Source organism: Ovis canadensis, chromosome 12, assembly GCF_042477335.2.
Source record: "Ovis canadensis isolate MfBH-ARS-UI-01 breed Bighorn chromosome 12, ARS-UI_OviCan_v2, whole genome shotgun sequence".
Classification (NCBI taxonomy): domain Eukaryota; kingdom Metazoa; phylum Chordata; class Mammalia; order Artiodactyla; family Bovidae; genus Ovis; species Ovis canadensis.
The window spans coordinates 17,443,585-17,459,474 of NC_091256.1; the positions used below are offsets into that span (position 1 = coordinate 17,443,585).

A 15,890-nucleotide genomic window follows, 5' to 3' on the forward strand; every position below is an offset into this window, starting at 1 on the left:
AAGATTGACCTGCAAAATCATTCCCCAATTAAAAGACACAATAAGTGCTTTAATTCACCAAAAGTACTTTCTTTGTAGCAGCTTTATTGAGATATAATTCATATACCATATAATTCACCTGCTAAGGTATACGATTTTTTAGTTTTCAGTATAGTCATAGAATTGTGCAACCATCACTGCTAAATCCTAATATTTTCATTATCTCATAAATCCTCTACAGTTTTGCAATAGCCCACATTGTATCCAAACTCTTCCAACTATAGGCAAACACAAACTTTACCCTATGTCTATAGATTTTTCTTTTCTGGACATTGCATATTGCAATGGATGGAATATTACAACGGATGCATTTTGCAATGGATGGATATGAATGGAATCATGCAGTGTATGCTGTTTTTGGACTGGCTTCTCTCACTTGCCATAATGTTTTTAAGGTTCATCCATATTGTAACATGCATCATTACTTCGTTCCTTTTCAAACTGAGTAGTTTTCTATTGTATGGATATATTTCTTTTTACTTTTCTATTCATCAACTGATGGGTACTTGAGTTGTTTCCAGCATTATGGATAAGGCTGTTCTTAATATGAATGTAAAGATTCTTATGTGGACATGTCTTTAATTTCTTTGGCTCTATATCTAGGAGTGAAATTGCTGAGTCATGGGCTTCCTAGGTGGTGCTGGTGGTAAAGAAAGCACCTGCCATTGCAGGAAACGCAGGAGACACAAAAGACAAGGGTTAAATCCCTGGGTCTCAGGAAGATCCCCTGGAGGAGGAAATGTCAGCCCACTCCAGTGTTCTTGCCTGGGAAATCTCACTGACAGAGGAGCCCAGTGGGCTACAGCCCATAGAGTCACAAAGAGTTGGATATGACTGAAGTGACGGAGCAAGCAACACACACCAGTAATATTAGCCTTTTTAATTAGGAACTTCCCAAATGTTTTCTGAAGGGATTATATCATCTTACATTGCCATCAGCAATCTATCATGACTCCAGTTTCTTCCTGTCCTCAGCAATGCTTGTTATTATCTGCTTTTTGCGTCATAACCCTCTTATTGAATGCAAAGTGGTGCTTCATTATGGTTTTGGTTTGCATTTCCCTGATTACTAATAATGTTAAAATTAGTTCATGCGCTTATTGACCATTTTCGTATCACCTTTGAACAAAAACCTATTCAGATCTTTTGTCCGTTTTCTAATCACATTGTTTCTGATTATTGAGTTGTAAGAGCTTTTATATATTCTAGCTTATCTTAAACAGATAAATACCATCACTTCAGTATAAATGATCATCCTAGTAGATCACTTAATTTTAAAAATTTAATATATTTTATTAATAATATTGTTTGACTAAAGTAATTTGTTATGCATTAATTGAAGGTATAGTGAAGATTCACTCATTAACAGAACATGTTTAAAATTTTGCCTTTAAGCATCAGCAGAAATTAGAGACCTCAAATATATTGATTTAATAATAAGAAAGCAAACTTGGGAGCTAAATTAAGTAGTATAATGGGGAAATATTGAGTTGCCTAGAAATGCTTTATGTAGGGACTATCAAACCACTAATTGAGACAATACCTACAGTAATACTCAAATTTCTCCATTAAAAAAGAAGAAATAATATTATTAAAAGTTCATTCTATAACAAATGGTGATTGACTAAAAATAGTTGATAGACACAAGCTAAAGACTTAGATCCAACAAACACACAAAAAAATATAATACAAAATCTAAGAGTCTAATTTGAAAATATATTTTTAAATTAAATGCTCTGTAGATTGTAGGTACTTAAGGAGATAATAATTAAGAGTTCTGAAGCAAATAAGGTAGACAAAGGAAACAGGAATTAGAGATAGAGAGGGCAGCTTATTTAGTGACAGTCCTCCCTTAGGTCTGACAATGGAGTTCCTAATCCAGCCTTAGAATTAGATTTCCCCACTTAACCTTCATACGTTTGTTAATTCTTTTCCTCTAGCCCGTGGAAATGGGGCAAAGATGGAAACCATATGTTAAGTATGGTTTTGTTTTGCATTTCCCTGATTACTTCAAGTGGCTTCAGTGGTAAAGAATCTGTCTGCCAGTGCAGGAGACTCACGAGTCACAGGTTCGATTCCTGAGTCAGGAAGATCTCCTGGAGGAGGAAATGGCAACCCACTCCAGTATACTTGTCCGGGAAATCCTCTGGACAGAGGAACCTGACAGGGTTACAATTCATGGGGTCGCAAATACTGAGTGACTAAGCAGGAGGCTTTCATATCAACTTAGCCATGACCTAGACCAGTGCATCTCGCAAGGCTCATTAATGTGCCTACAATCTTACATTTTCTTTATTTAGATGTTAATATACTCATTCCTGTTCTAGTTGATCAGAGAGTCAACTAGATGGGGTCAATTTTAGATGACTTTGAATAACTGTATTCCTTTTATTCATTGACGTTTACTCTGTATTTTAGCCCTTCTCAGTTTTCCCCTCTTACTTCATTTACATTTGAGTGTTCAGTGCTCTTGGCAGTGGCTTTTTTTATTGTCAATTAAATTAGTATTTTGATTTATTTGGCAAACATACTAGAAAGATGAACAGAAATTTATTCATTGGGCAGATATCACAGTAGGCTGTCAAACATGGACTGTGATGATTTTAGCAAACAGATGCCAAGTTATCAGAACAGTTGATAGACATTCAGCTGACCCATCTTAATATTCCATCTCTATCAAAATTTAATATTTTCTTTTCCTTTCCACTTAATTTCACAAAAATATTTATTTCATTTGTCCCATCCAAAAGGTAATATTCTTTGCTCTTTATGCTTATCAATGGGAAGGAAAGAGAATTGATAAGAAAAATATTTCAAAGTTAGTATTTATGAACCTTGGCCACTGATTAGATATGGATATAGACAAGGGGAAAAGAGGAAGAAAATGTCTTCACACACTGAGGTTGGACAGGAGAGAACTATAAAATGTGTGGTTTTGGCAGAAGGAGAAAGGAGTTTGGGATTGAATCTTTTTGCTTTTTTGATGCAGGTACCTTTGGTTGTAGGAATTACTGGTTCCTGAGGAGGGATCAGGGCTTCCCAAGTGGCTCAATGGGTAAAGAATCCACCTGCAATGCAGGAGATGCAGGAGATAAGAGTTCGATTCCTGGGTCGGGAAGATCCCTGGAGGAAGGCATGGCAACTCACTCCAGTGTTCTTGCCTGGAGAATCCCATGGACAGAGGTGCCTGGGGGGTTACAGTCCATAGGCTCAGAAAGAGTCAGACACGACTGAAGCGATTGAGCATGCAAGCATGAGGAGGGATCAGGGTTGTTCAGGGCCACAGAACTGAAAGGAGAAATGGTGGGGATTTGGGAGAAATGATCACTTAAGACTTTTCCTTGGGAAATTACTCCTTATAGGAAACAGATGGGAGAAAAGGACAGCAAATATAGTGTAGCATCACAGGATAAAAAGGAGCAAGGATTTCCAAAAAAATAACTGGAGTGTTAACAATACAGATGGCTTAAGATGGAGAAGAAGCAGAATTTGGAGGTCGCTGGTTTCTGGGAAGTTCTGAGAAAATTTTGGACGATGGAGACTTTTTCATTTTGAGGTAGGGTAAATGAACGAGGAGATGATGAGAAAGCAAAGCCTGGTCAAACGCTGTCACTTCATTAGTCTTGCCCAGGAAGATAAAAAAAGAGAAAGCATGAAAGCAAATAGTTCTGCTGGTTCCACAAAAGTCAGTTTCTTTGATCATGGCAGTTGGGATTGTCTGTGGTTTCTGGTGAGCATTTCTTCATCTCTCCCATGACAAGCACACACACATACACACACACACTCACGCACTGTCACACACACACACTCATGCACTGACACACACACTCATGCACTGTCACACACACACACACACACACACACACACACACACACACCCCAACTGGAGGTTTGAATTATATATCTGAAGGTTACTCATTTTTCTTTTATAGAGATCAACCTGCACTGAAAATCTGCACAGAAATGCATTTTATTAGGTGTATCCAAAATCTGTTTGGTTACCTGAGAAATGTTTTTCCACCTATTGAAAGATCAACTAGAACATTATTCTATTAAACATAATTTGAGAAATACAGATACTGCTCAGTCCCTTAATAGCTCATCTTCTGTGTTATCAAATTAGATTTAAGTATGTTCATTTTATTTATTGAGGACCCTCTTTTCTCTCATCCAAATTTATTTTTATGTCCTTAATTCTCATGATTCTATGTATCATGTTCTCCAAATAACATGATCCTAAATATACTTCATGGTTTCCGCCTTCTACATCTTTTTAAATGTTGTTCCTTCTGCCTTGAATTTTTTTCTTCTGCTTTCCTAGAGGATTTTCCTGAAATTCAAATATTCTATCTCCTTGTGAATATTTTTAAGCTTCCCAATTTAATGTGATGTCTCCTTTCTATGAGTTCATGTAGAATGTTATGATATTCTGCCAGAGTATGTATTAAGGTCTTTTTATTTTTTCCTACTTGATAGGGCATAATTTCATTTAAGGTAGAGAACATGTCTTATTCATGCCTTATATAATGTTTCATAGCATGAATGCCCAATAAACATTAGTTAAATAAAATGCACTAAAGATGATTCATTGAGGCCCCTGGTTCAAAGTAGTTTATGATCCAAATGCCTTCATCTGCTCTTCACCATCTGCTCCACCGAAATGACAACTAGTAAATAAAAATCACCAGCTTTCATCAATGGAAAAGAAGAGACCTCAGTGAGCTCTTAGAAGAGGGAAAGTGAGTAAAGGAAGAGCTTTTGATGAAAACCTCATCCCGGCCTATGTTTAGAGGGCGATACAGCAGCACAAAGCCTCAGCCCCCAGTGGGGCTCTGGGGTGCAAGATTCCCAGAAGAAAAAGGACATGTTTTGATGGCATTTCTGTAGACAGAACAAGTTACCTCTGTTTCACCCAGCACAGTACCATTTCTCTATAATTAATTTAGTCAGATATTTGCCATTGGGAATATCAGATTTTTCCTAAATGAATTCTAAGCTAGCGCATAGTGCGGGCTTGGGCTTCAGCCCTCTTCATTTGACATTTATAGATAGTCTGAGCCCCTTCATGCCTAATATAAGATGTAAGAAATCATATTCACAGACAAAGGAATCTATTTTATATCCCTATATATGATACTCAGAACTTTGAAATATGGTTTTTCTCATTTGCTGACAACCAGCATGCAGGTTAGGAGAAGGCAATGGCAACCCACTCCAGTACTCTTGCCTGGAAAATCCCATGGACGGGGGAGCCTGGTAGGCTGCAGTCCATTGGGGTCGTGAAGAGTCAGACACGACTGAACGACTTCACTTTCCCTTTTCACTTTCATGCGTTGGAGAAGGCATTGGCGACCCACTCCAGTGTTCTTCCCTGGAGAATCCCAGGGACGGGGGAGCCTGGTGGGCTGCCATCTATGGGGTTGCACAGAGTCGGACACAACTGAAGCAACTTAGCAGCAGCAGCATGCAGGTTGAAATGAGGGGAATAAATCCAGCTATTGAATAGAGAACATATATTGAATGGAGAACGTCACTACTCATATTGAAGAAACATAAATCCAGCAATAGGAAGAGAACAGTATCTGTATTCACACTGGAATTGTTTGGGGTTTATAGGGAACATTGGATCTTATACTCACTAGTAAACAAACAACTTTTTTAAGTCAAAAAACTAAAACATTTAAAAGGAGAGTCAAGCATATATTTTGGAAGCAAGGTTAGTCTCTGTAAAGAGAACAAAAAATACATTAAAAAGAAATTTAGATATATTTTTGAACACTGGAGATGTATAAGTGATAGTTCACAAGAATACTAAAGGTGTATGAAAGGGTGATAATGATTGTTCAAAGAAATAAAATGCTGAGGAATTTTTGTTTGTAGAATTTAAAATTTTCAGAATATTTAACTTAAATTTTGGTTAATTATGATTGTGGAGGGTCTGATTTTCTCTTCAGTAATAAGGAAAATAGTGATAATAAATACACAAATCCAAAATAACTAAAAATATCTATAATTATTATTCTCAGAAAGATGTGAAAAGGAGTATGATAGGGAAATAGAAGGTAAAGACCTTTTAAAATTAATAGAGTAATTGCTGAAATTAAAGTTCAGTAAAGTCCTTGAAAGATAATATCTCAGAGATCTTGAGGATTTCAGATAAAAGAGAGAGAGAGAATATTTAGGAAAACAATTCAAGTACTCGAGATCAATCCAAAAGAAGTAATATTTGATTTGGTGCGTGTTCCCATAAAGGATGGAAAGAATATAAGAAACCGTAACGGAAGAAGGGTGAGTCAGGTCTTTAAATTCGCAGGATTTCTTCCTTGTGAATGGCAGTGAATGGAAGAGCATGACACCTAGAGACATAGCGTTGCCAAATTATAAAGCAGTAATGGTGAAGAAGAATTCTCTTAAACTTGTAGAAAGGCAGAGAAAACTTAATATTGACTAGGACTCTTAACTTTAGACAAGGGTATTCACCAAGCTAGTTTAACTACAAAGAGGTGTATGGAGGAATATGGATAACTCACAGAACAAAAATGTTAGTCTCTACTTAGTCTAAACATGCATGAACAGTTCCCATCACCACACCTGACAACTAATCCACTAAGGAACTTTGACCTCGGAACATCCTAGGAGCCAAGAGTCTCTGTGGCCACATGTCTCAGTAATATGGACGCCCCTTGCCTGCCTGTGTCCTCGTTCAACATACTTCTGAAACAGACTTCTGCATCTGTGTCTGATTGATGGAACCTAGGTTACATGTCTGTACAATAACTAAAACCAAAGATTCCTAAAAGCTATGGTCAAGATATGAAAAGTCAGACAAGTCTCAACAAGAGACTGGACTAAATTAAAAGCAACATATATAATTAAATGTAGCAGAGGAAGTTTCTCTTTTCTCTCCCAACTGGAAAAAAAGGCAATTATAAACTCAAAGAAAATAACAAGGAAACTATAATGAATCAAATTAGAATGTGCCATAATACTGAACAATAAGTGGAGGGCAGGTAAAGAAATGTTTCTTTGATATTCTCTCTTGAATTGCTCAGGGAACTACAGAGAAGGTTATATAATTATATTAATATCATTCTGCTTAACCCTTAAGTGAACTATGTTGCAATAATCCTAATGTAATCTCTGCTATCAGGCTCTCTGTACTTTTTTTCCAGCTTTGCTATAATCAACATGTTTAAGGTATACAATGAGTTCTCCAATTTTATGTGAAGCCACTGATTTATTTATAGCCAGTGAACAAAATGTAGATATTTACATTTTTAACAATGTAAAAAGGTGCAGCAAATGATACTTTAGAGTAAAATTAGGTAGAAGAGATCGAAGGGAAGAGGGTGGCTAACAGCTCAACTTACAGAATGGAAAATCAAGAGACTTGTATCTATAGTCACTAGTACTTTATATATGTACAGCCCTGTGAGGAATCTTCCCTGATCTAGTTCTCTAGTCTCACACCTCAGAGAATGTGATCAATAGAAGATTGATGCAATCTTCTACAATGATACAGTTTTCAGCCTTCTACAATTGATACAATCTTCTATAATGATATAGTAATACAATTTGATAGCATATTTTTATTAGGAGATAACTCAAAACTCTTCATATTAAGCCCAGAATTTGGAAGCATTTTCCATCAATTTAAGTCATGAATGAATTCACACATTAAAGATAGCACTAGAGTTAAAATATAACTAATCCTGGGAAGGATTGAAGGCAAAAGAAGAGAGCGGCAGAGGATGAGGTGGTAGGCGATATCATTGACTCAGTGGACATGAATCTGAGCAAACTCTGGGAGATAGTGAAGGACAGGGAAGCTTGGCATGCTGGTGCTTCCCTGGTGGCTTAGGCGGTAAAGAATCTGCCCATAATACAGGAGACCTGGGTTTGATCCTTGGGTTGGAAAGATCCGCTGGAGAAGGGAAAAGCTACACACTTCAGTATTCTGGCTTGGAGAATTCCTTGGACTGTACAGTTCATGGGGTAGCAGAGAGTCAGATATGACTTTGTGACTTTAACACACACACTGGGAGATAGTGAAGGACAGGGAAGCCTGACATGCTGCAGTCCATGAGGTCGGGAAGAGTCGGACACGACTTAGCAACTGAACAACAACAACAAATTGTAATGTTTGGTCATTCATTCATTCATCCTTTCCACAGATAATAATCATTTGCATCCATACAGTGTAAGGCACTATGTCAGAAGTTCGATAAACACAAACATGCATACATTCTGATCAAAAAGTCTAACATTCAATACAAGGCAGCACACACTGTAGACATGGCTTATGTATGTTCGGAATGTGTTATAAATTTCTCCTAGTAGATCTGTTTGGTTAGTACAGTTTCTTTTAGCTATGGTAAGATTAGTTTGCACACCTTGAGGCTAAGCCAAATGATAACGTGGACAGACACTAAAGAAACTTGCTACTTACACATAATTTTAAGAGAAAAAAAAAATCCTCAAAAAGATAAAATGTGAATAATAGCTATAGGAGCTTATGAAACTTCTATATCCCCAATATTAATATTTATGGAAGATGACTTTCTTAAAGATGTCACTGTGATGTTCTAAACTAAAAGGACAAATATCAGAGACCAATTCAAAAGCACCAGGGCACAGAGAGCTTGACCATAGCTAAGCATGTGGTACTTATTCTGTGAGCAAGCAGTCTGTGTTCTGAGAAAGGCAGGGAGATGGCACATTTTAGCTATAAATGTTTACGAATGCTGAAGGAGAACAGTTGAAAATCAGTGGGATAGGACCTATTTAATAATGGAATTAAAGAGCTGAGCCTGCAGTGTTGTTATGAGAGATGAATTTCTATTTCACCTGACAATTTAAAAAGTAGATGAAAAGGCTTTACAAGTGTTTTTAGGATTTGTGTGTGTGTGATAATTAGGTGACTTCTTTAATTAACTGAGCACTTCAGAAAACCACACTAGAGATTTTGAAGAACAAACAAACTTTAAGGGAAATAAGTTTGGAACACTTTCATGTACAATCAGCCTTTCAAACTTAAAGTTTGAGCTCTATTTCCTTTCTTCTTTTGAAATCTCTTTCAAAAGGGAGTTCATTGTGTTCACTATTGAGAATGCTTGAAAGCTCAATGGCATTTCTCTGTTATAGCCACTTTCGCAGCGATTTTTCTCATCCTGAGACTGCAAACAGCTTTCTGGTTCCATCTAGTGGTAGAAAATTGATTATCATCCTCTACATGGTTTTAATCTTAGGACTCAGGTTTTTGTTTTGAGGTCTAATAACATAAAATACTGAGGAAGTTCTGCTTCAAGAGTAGAGATGCATAAATCTCTTCCTGGAGGACAGAGGCATCTTCATTTTGAGTTTTATTACTTCTTCTACGTAGAGTTCTTGACTACCTTTCTCCCCAGTAAGATAATCCAACTTGTGTGTCAGATTGATTCCCAGACCAGGAAAAATAAAAGCCCTTCTTTTTGTAACCTCACCTGTGGTAGAAGTTTCCATCTACTCCAATATGCCATTTCCCCTCCAAAAATTACAATTATGTTTTCAATGACACAGGCTACCATTTGTCAAAATCAGTTCTAAAACCTACAGTGTTGACTGTGGATTCCTGACATTGATAGCAAAGGAAAATCAGAATACCATTAAAAACTTTAATTTTTAAATAAAGTAAAAGCTTTAGACCGCATGAATACATTACATTCATTTTTAAATTAATGTTTGTGTTTTCAGAGACTCTCCTCTGAAGAATATAAACAATTATCTGGAACCAAGCTGACATCAGTTGGTGAACTACTAGAGTATGGAATTAAATAAAATGTTAATTTTAATTAGATTAAAACCTTTGGGTCACTTATTTTAGGCTTTTTAAAATCTACTTTCAACCTAATATAATTAAGCAACAAATATAGTTTCTTATCCTTTTTAAATTAAAGCACCAATAAGGGAACTTTATCTTATCTAATTCTGCAATTATAAATTTAAATGGCATCCTTTTCTTAAGGCAAAGATTTCCCCTAGTTATATGTAAAGCCTTTTATTATATATCGATGAATGGGTATTTATACCAAAGATACCTTGTGACAGTATGTTCTTTATTCCCATGGAGGTGAAAATAATTTCATTTGGTAATAAAAATAAATATATAAAAGCAGCTAATTTGGCAATCTGTGTCAATTTTAGTGAATCTGAAACACCATTTATTGTATATTTAAATACATTATTTAGGTTTGAAAAGAACAAAATATACTAGCAAAACTAAATGTGATAATTATAATGCAGATAATAGCAGAAGGATTTCCACTAATAATTTCACTGTACAACCGTGAAGGCAGTAATGCCTGCCTGCACTCTATAGTTTACCTTTGTTTTTCTGGTATCTTTAAATACATGAAGAAGATATGAACACAAAAATTCAATTTTACCTTTGAAAAGTTATTAGTATGAATTTTACAAAAAAAAATCACATGCATAGAAATAGGAAACTGTCAGTCAAGTAAGCTTTTATGCTATTTTTTTTTTTAATACACACATTACTGAGTGGGGTAGTTCAGTACATTCCTGAAATAAGAACAGAGAGCGCAGTATAATAAGACTTCAGGGTATTGCATCTGGAACAGGAAATTCCAGTTAGAGTCTTATTTTCTCCTTTTGGGAAAAGTTGATTGGGGAAACTTTGAAAATCAAAACCATATCAGATTCTTTTACTGCATTCAATGGCCTAGGAAGCACATTTCTACAGTTGCAGACCCAAGCACTTACTATTTGATGGTCCTGTTCCAGTGGGTTGGTTTTGTTGCAACACAGGAGATGGTATGTGAGTGAATTTATTCTCTGGCAATAAATACCCATCCCTGATAGCTCAGTTGGTAAAGAATCCTCCTGCGATGCAGGAGACCCCAGTTTGATTCCTGGGTCGGAAAGATACGCTGTAGAAGGGATAGGCTACCCACTCCAGTATTCTTGGGCTTCCCTTGTGGCTCAGCTGGTAAAGAATCCACCTGAAATGTGGAAGACCTGGGTTTGATCCCTGGGTTGGGAAGATCCCCTGGAGAAGGGAAAGGCTACCTGCTCCAGTATTCTGGCCTGGAGAATTCCCTGGGGTATAGTCCATGGGATCAGCAAAGAGCTGGGTGTGACTGAGCAACTTTCATTTTCACTTTCACTTACCTTGGAAGTGTAATCATGGATTAACTAGGGATGTGCACTTTGCATTGGAAAGAAAAGCAAAATCATTTGTCAGCATTATTTATGCACCACTGAAAAGTTAACTGGAGCAAGTGATATTTCTAACTGAGGCACAATAAGCAGAATAAAACAAACAAAACTTATTTCAAATTTCTTTTTATTTTTTTTTAAGTGAAGGTAGGTTTATTTAGAGAGATACACATTCCGTAGACAGAATATGGTCCATCTCAGAGACAGACCTAAAATATTGGGTGGTTAGTTTTATAGGCTGGATAATTTCATACGCCAGTGAGTTAGAGGATTATTCAACTATTTGGGGGAAGGGATGTGGCTTCAAGGAATCGGGTCACCACCCACTTCTGGCCTTTTCTGGTCATGAGAGGGACTTCTCAGCTTGTCCCAAGATTGGTGACCACAATCTAAAATCAAGGAGGAAAAAGAGTCAAGTATCCCATTTTCTCATCTCCCCACCCTTCCACAGAAAGAAAAGATCAGGGAAGGCCAGAAGAGCAGCACGGTGTGTTTGCACCTACCTTGGGTGTGAAGATGGTAAATAATCTGCCTTCAGTGCAGGAGACCTGGGTTCAGGTTGCAATCCCTGGGTCAGGATGATCCCCTGGAGAAGGGAATGGCAACCCAATCCAGTATTCTTGCCTGGGAGTGGCAAAGAGTTGGACACAACTGAGTGACTAACAATTTCATTTTCACTAGCCTCGTGAAATGAAGTTCATGAAATGACCTGATTAATACTCATGGAGAATAAGGTGTGTCTGCAGAAAGCAGGGACCAGTATGTCATTCCTCAGTTGGACACTGGTGTATGTAGTTTTCTGATTTGAAAATGAGGAAAAAAAGAATCAAAGAGAGAGAGATGGCAGAACCTTCACTTCCGTGCATGGGTTTCCAGCATCAGAGCTGATGGCTTGAAAAGATCTATGTTCTCTCTGTGGTACCCTGTCTAAGGGTGCTGCTGAAGAAGGAATTCATAGGGCCTGGACTCCATCTTAGGGCTGTTCATGCTGACCATGCTCGGCCACCTTTCCAATGGACTCTGAACTCTGTGTTTAGTGCCTATGAAAACAACAACAGAAGGATAAGACCCCCTCCAGACCGGGGAACCTTGGAGATCGTATCTAGGTTACTCATCGCCTAAGAGAAAACATACACTAATCACCCCCTTGCTCCAGAAAGGCCATAAATTTTTCTATATCTATCAGAGTGTAACCTCAGGTTTATTGATTATTGGCTAATTGTTTGACTGTCTGAGCACATGAGCACATAGCACGTGAATGATGGGGTTATTTGGGATTGTATTTTCCTTGGTTTATGTAAGTCTCACGGAATTTGGAGTGGTGGGTTCAGACACGTACACATGGGGTATACAAGATTTTCACAAATGCTGGTCAGGGTCCTTGGCTAAGAGGAGATTCGGCCTTGGGCCCGCCGGTGTAATAAACTGCACTCCACTATCTGCATTGTCCTTCTGAGTGAGTTTGTTTCCCAGAACGCGTGGCTACAACACCGCTACGAGGTGAGGAAACCCAAGAAGCCAAAGGCTGTAAGGTGTCTGTCCAGGAAGTAGGTTAGACAGAGTGGACAGGAATTTTTTCCTTCCCAGGTTGGTACACAGGCCCTACCCCGCCACACCCCACAAACATGTTCACATGACTCTAGGAGATGCCTTTGATGACCAAGTGTGAGTCACTTCAGAGCCGCAGCATTCCAGGGAGAATTAGCCTCAGCTGGGAAGATTTGACTTTCAAATCAGATGAGACAGAGCTTTCTAATCATTGAACAGAAGTGGGAGCTCCCCGGTACATTATTATTACTGGACAGGAATTGGAGATTTGAAAGAGCTTGGGTGAAGGCTACAGAGTCTTGAAAATTTTGACATGAAAGTTGCAATTTACTTCACCAGACATTTTTGTTTGTTTTCTCATAAACAGCTCTCGATCACCTCTCCTTATACTTCTCCTTTCTTTTTCCAAATATATGTGTATATGTATGTAACACTTTTGTTTAGGGTTTAAGCATGCAGAAAGGAGCAGGCGTAAGCCTCCTTTGGTCCTGGGATGTGCACTGAAGCTTTTCTAAGGCTCTCATGACTATGGTATTGGATTTATGAATTTTCACAGCATGACCCTTTGTTCAGGGAAAATAGAGATTTTTTTTCAAGCATTGAGCACAAGCTTTTATTCTGTGTTTCCTCTATTTTCCTAGTATAATATTTTCTTTTTATGTTCTTTTATTTCCTTTCTTTTTTCTACTAACACCTTTTCTAAGAACTGGAGCTGGCATTATTTTGAAAATTAAGGTAGACATAAACCTGTCTAGGAAGAATTTATTACTATTTAATTTCCAATCAGTTACTATATAGTCAGTTACTATATAATGCAATTACTACTGCATTACCAGTCAGTATGGTAAAGCAGCCTGTAAAAGGTCAGAAACATAAACTCTAGGCTATATTATTTTACATGCTGGCGTTTACTTTGAGGCCAACAGTAAGTAAATGCAGAAGCAGACTGTCTTCCCTAAATGGTCATTTGATTCATGTAAACACAGAGTAAATCTTTCTTAAATGGCTTTTCATAATTTTCATGAAGCTTTTCATTCTTTGCTTTTTGTCCTTAGTATCTTTCGTGTATTTTACCGCTGCTGAGGTTAAGATCATTTCATGTCCATTTGTAATTATGAAACTCAGTGAAGGCTTTTCCTCCTCATTCTAATAGGAAATCCATCATAGGGAAAGTAATTGATAAGACATAAAAAATGATTTTGGTGAAGGAGAAAGGAATTATATAATTAGAAAAGCAGAAAATTTAGTAATTGAGCATGAAGAACACTGTTAGGTTATACTCTGTTCATTTAATAAAACATTTATTAAGACTTACTCTGTCAGACCAGATGTCTTATCTCAGAGATAGCACGGTAAACAAGAGATGATCCTTTGTACCATGGAGCCTGTTTCACAAGGAAGCAAGACATTAAGGATTCAGTTCAGTTCAGTTCAGTTCAGTCGCTCAGTCGTGTCCGACTCTTTGCAACCCCATGAATCGCAGCACACCAGGCCTCCCTGTCCACCACCATCTCCCGGAGTTCACTCAGACTCACGTCCATCAAGTCAGTGATCCCATCCAGCCATCTCATACTGGGTTGTCCCCTTTTCCTCCTGCCCCCAATCTCTCCCAGCATCAGAGTCTTTTCCAATGAGTCAACTCTTCACATGAGGTGGCCAAAGCTGGGAGTTTCAGCTTTAGCATCATTCCTTCCAAAGAAATCCCAGGGTTGATCTCCTTCAGAATGGACTGGTTGGATCTCCTTGCAGTCCAAGGGAGTCTCAAGAGTCTTCTCCAACACCACAGTTCAAAAGCATCAATTCTTCGGCGCTCAGCCTTCTTCACAGTTAATATAATTTAATGTTATACTATCATGAAGCCACCACTGCATGGCTGAAAGAGTAATGACTGAACTGTGGGTCCAAGAATGAGGAGGACATAGGCAGAAGAAGGAACAGGTTAGAAGACCTGGTAAGAGAGTTTCTTGATCAGGGGAAACTAAAGTTTGCTGGAGCACCCAAGAGAAAGGAGACAAAAATGACAGATGAAATTTGGAAGACAGGCATGGCATAGGTCAGGAGGGATTGGTAATGATGGTAAGAAAGTTTACCTTTTTCAGATGGGAGGAGGAAACTGTTTAATTATTTTTAACAGGAAAGTGACCTGAAGTGATTTGAGATTTTGAAATTCACTCTTATTGTAGCACAAATCCATATAAGAGGCAAGGAAATGGAGTAGGAATATTTTAAGAGTGTAAGAATTGATGATGGAGAAAAGGATAAGTGGTAGATTCAAGAGTTATTTAAGTGGTAGAATTCTCTTGTATAAAATGGAAATAGATCATTTACTCAGCTTTATGATTATGTTTGTCTCATTAAAAAATAATCTTAAGTCTGCCCAGATACATGAAGTAGGAAGAGATGAAAGAAAATAAGGATAGAATGATAAGTTGAAAACAAGAGGTTTATGCTTTGTTTTTTTTAACAAATCTATAGGCTATGAAATGCCCTGTGTTATTAATAAAGGTTGGAGTAAAATTTGGCTCTCAAATTCTAGTCAGTCAGTCAGTTCAGTCGCTCAGTCGTGTCCGACTCTTTGTGACCCCATGAATCGCAGCATGCCAGGCCTACCTGTCCATTACCATCTCCCGGAGTTCACTCAGACTCACGTCCATCGAGTCTGTGATGCCATCCAGCCATCTCATCCTCTGTCGTCCCCTTCTCCTCCTGTCCCCAATCCCTCCCAGCATCAGAGTCTTTTCCAATGAGTCAACTCTTCGCATGAGGTGGCCAAAGTACTGGAGTTTCAGCTTTAGCATCATTCCTTCCAAAGAACACCCAGGGCTGATCTCCTTTAGAATAGACTGGTTGGATCTCCTTGCAGTCCAAGGAACTCTCAAGAGTCTTCTCCAACACCATAGTTCAAAAGCCTCAATTCTTCTGTGCTCAGCTTTCTTCACAGTCCAACTCTCTCATCCATACATGACCACTGGAAAAACCATAGCCTTGACTAGACGGACCTTTGTTGGCAAAGAAACGTCTCTGGTTTTCAATATGCTATCTAGGTTGGTCATAACTTTTCTTCCAAGGAGTAAGCGTGTTTTAAT

General features: G+C 38.0%; 1 protein-coding gene and 1 long non-coding RNA gene across 6 annotated transcripts in view; one reads left to right on the forward strand and one right to left on the reverse strand.

Annotated features, from left to right (window-relative positions):
* The window catches only part of KCNT2 (potassium sodium-activated channel subfamily T member 2), a 445,066-nt gene that overhangs the window by 300,725 nt on the left and 128,451 nt on the right, over positions 1-15,890 (forward strand). The gene's annotated exons all lie outside the window — the stretch shown is intronic.
* Positions 11,367-14,848, reverse strand: LOC138416360 (uncharacterized). Its single transcript, XR_011247643.1, has 4 exons — positions 14,340-14,848; positions 14,120-14,189; positions 11,760-11,880; positions 11,367-11,645 (listed from the first exon to the last, which is right to left on the reverse strand). It is a non-coding gene; the product is annotated as an uncharacterized lncRNA (long non-coding RNA).